The sequence below is a fragment of the Lipotes vexillifer genome, unplaced genomic scaffold, assembly GCF_000442215.2.
Source record: "Lipotes vexillifer unplaced genomic scaffold, Lipotes_vexillifer_v1.1 scaffold1235, whole genome shotgun sequence".
Lineage (NCBI taxonomy): Eukaryota > Metazoa > Chordata > Mammalia > Artiodactyla > Lipotidae > Lipotes > Lipotes vexillifer.
In genome coordinates, this window is record NW_006775530.1 from 623131 (window position 1) to 626753 (window position 3623).

At 40.0% G+C, this 3623-nt stretch overlaps 1 protein-coding gene across 1 annotated transcript in view; it reads left to right on the forward strand.

The window, feature by feature from the left end:
- The window catches only part of NQO1 (NAD(P)H quinone dehydrogenase 1), a 13048-nt gene that overhangs the window by 5093 nt on the left and 4332 nt on the right, over positions 1-3623 (forward strand). The gene's annotated exons all lie outside the window — the stretch shown is intronic.

Sequence of the window (3623 nt, forward strand, 5' to 3'; positions counted from 1 at the left end):
AAAAAAAAAAATATATATATATATATATATATATTTTAAAAAATATGTAGGTAAGGAGTAAGCCAAGAGAATAAAAACTGACAAAGCAGTATTTAGTAAACACTGATGTGACTAATGCAAAGATAAATCACAAAGAAAATGCATATCAGAGATTAATATACTCACATGCTCTCAGTAGCGTTCAGTCCATGAGTTGATAAGAAAGGGGGGTGGGAATTTGTTGAGGCAGCCTCAGGAATTCCTTTCCATTTTCCCAGGCAGCGTCAGAAGCAGATATCTCACTTCTGTAGCATTTAAATCCTCATCAAATTTATATTCCACCAAATCTGAGTTTATGGAGTCTGAAACGCCAGGACCAAGCTTGGAAATCCTCTTTTTTGGCAAGCGCCAAAAGCTTGCCTGAAGCTTACACGTGGCTGAAGCTTACACGTGGCTGAATTTAAGCCAGTAGGAGCTGCCTACACCAGGTGTGGTTAATACTGAAAGCAGGGCAAGAACTGAAGCCTCACACATCCCTTTCTAGTTAATTTTCTTCAAACAATGGCAAAAAAAGTTGCAGGTGCATTCTCTCCCAGCTCCACCCACAGTCGCAGCTGTTCAGAGTTCTTAAGGTATGAAATTGTGGCACCAATTTTTGGGAGAACGGTGGTGGTAAACTTCCTTTCTCTGGTACTCCTCCCCACGCCCTACACGTTGTTGCACAGATTTATCTATGTCTATATATTTTTAAATTATTCCAGCTTCACCACTTAGTATGTACATTTGGGTAACTGCTTAAGGTTTCTGTGCTTGTTTTCCCACCCATAACATAAGGATACTAATTCTGTTTACCTCATAGGGTTGCTGTGACAATTGAAAAAGAATACAAAGCACTTAGAACAGTGCCTAGCACGTAGTTAGCACCCTTTACATGCTGTTATTGCAAAAGTAAAGCAGGTTCGTTCTAACAACTTTATTAACACAAAGGAGGTCCAAGAAAAAGTCCACCTTTCCCCTCTGCCTCTACCCTCTTGCCATCTCTTACTTACCTAAGGAAACTAGTAACGGTTTCATGTGATCATTGCACATCTTTTTTTCCCCTCATACCAATATACTGCAAATCTACCTACATATACGGAGTTAATAAAAGTGGATTCACATTCACTCATTTTATCATTTAACGATATATCCTGGATATCTTTCAGGGTGACTATGTGTAGCTAACTCATTCTTGTTAAGAGCATAATATTCTGTAGTAAGTGTGTATCGTAATATATTCAAATGTGCTCCCGAAATAGATAATCGGGGTTATATCTAATTTTTGCCAATGACTAGAATGGTTCAGTACACATCCTTGCTTTTCCATCCTGATGCTTTCAGTCTGTAGGACATATTCCCCAAAGTTGGACAACTAGATCAAAGATTTATGTGCCATTAAAATGTTTAAAGATTCAGCCTGATTACCTTCCCCAAAGGCTGAGGCAACTCATATTCCCACCAGCAACGTGCCAGTTTTCCTGAAATCGGTTTTTTTTTAAATTTACCTCACCCTTCCCCGCCTCCTCCATCTTCTTCTCCTTCTTTTTAAAAATTATTTATTTATTTATTTATTTCTGGCTGTGTTGGGTCTTCGTTTCTGTGCGAGGGCTTTCTCTAGTTGCGGCGAGTGGAGGCCACTCTTCATCGCGGTGCGCGGGCCTCTCACTGTCGTGGCCTCTCTTGTTGCGGAGCACAGGCTCCAGACACACAGGCTCAGTAGTTGTGGCTCACGGGCCTAGTTGCTCCACGGCATGTGGTACCTTCCCAGACCAGGGCTCAAACCCATGTCCCCTGCAGTGGCAGGCAGATCCTTAACCACTGTGCCACCAGGGAAGCCCTTCCTGAAATCTTAATTGCCCTTGATGTTATCTGTCTTAAATTGTTTTGCCAACTGATCGGTAAATAATGTCTCATTTTATTTTTATTTTATTTATTTTTTTGCTGCACCACGTGGCGTGTGGGATCTTAGTTCCCTGAGCAGAGATCAATCCCATGCCCACTGCACTGGAAGTGTGGAGTCTTAACCACTGGACCACCAGGGAAGTCCCATGATGCCTTATTTTAATTTGCTTTTCCTTGCAGACCTGACAGGGCACATTCTCATTTGTTTATTGTTGTTTGCAATTTCCTTCCCTGAATCATGTGTTCATATCCTTGACTTTTTCTTCTATTGCACTGTCTTTTCCTAATTATTTGTAGGCATTCTTTAGGATTTTAACTCTTTGTGATGAGTTCTGGATATCTTCTCCTGATTGTCTTTTGCTTCTGTTTATGGGACCTTTTGTTAAATACAAATTTTTGATGTTTATGTGGCTTTATCTCTCAGGCTTTTCCTTCATGGTTTCTGAATCTCTAGTCTTTCTTAAAAAGTAGCCTCTGTCCAGAGGTTATACAAATTCTCCCTTTCATCCCATACTATTCTTTTTTTTTTTTTTTTAAGGTTTTTAAAATAACCTTTATGGGACTTCCCTGGTGGTGCAGTGGTTGAGAGTCCGCCTGCCGATGCAGGGGACATGGGTTCATGCCCCGGTCTGGGAAGATCCCACATGCTGCGGAGCGGCTGGGCCCGTGAGTCATGGCTGCTGAGCCCGTGCGTCCGGAGCCTGTGCTCTGCAACGGGAAAGGTCACAACAGTAAGAGGCCCATGTACCGCAAACAAACAAACAAACAAAAAATAACATTTATGTCTTAAAAGTTAACATGTGCATAACAGGAAACCAAAAAACATTAGAAGCAAAAACCAAAGTTATCCATAATCACAAATAGTTTACCATTTGATGTGTCCTTCTAGGTCTTGTTTATATAGGTGGCTACACAACTAAGCATCCATTTTTATGTAAATAAGACCATACAGTTATGTATCATGCTTTTTCACACATCACGAGTATCTACCATTTCAAAGTCCCAAAGCTATGAGTATTTTGACAACCAAGAACACACTATACCAACTCAGTCTGGAAGGGAAAAATGTAATCCTGCCTTTCTTGGAGACAAAAATTTCATAAAAGACAAAAATGGCAACAGGCCTCTAGATAAAGATATTGGCAAGAGTTATGATTAAAATACTGCAATCCCTTAATGTTCAATTAAAAATGAGACATAAAGCAACAGAGTGCACAAAGCATCCTATTCTTTTTTTTTTTTGGTGGGTTTTTTTTTTGAATTTTATTTATTTTTTTATACAGCAGGTTATTAGTCATCAATTTTATACACATCAGTGTATACATGTCAATCCCAATCGCCCAATTCATCACATCCCCACCCCCACCCCCCACAGCTTTCCCCCCTTGATGTCCATACGTTTGTTCTCTACATCTGTGTTTCAATTTCCGCCCTGCAAACCGGTTCATCTGTACCATTTTTCTAGGTTCCACATACATGCGTTAATATACGGTATTTGTTTTTCTCTTTCTGACTTACTTGACTCTGTATGACAGTCTCTAGATCCATCCACGTCTCAACAAATGACCCAATTTTGTTCCTTTTTATGGTTGAGTAATATTCCACTGTATATATGTACCACATCTTCTTTATCCATTCGTCTGTCGATGGGCATTTAGGTTGCTTCCATGACCTGGCTATTGTAAATAGTGCTGCAATGAACA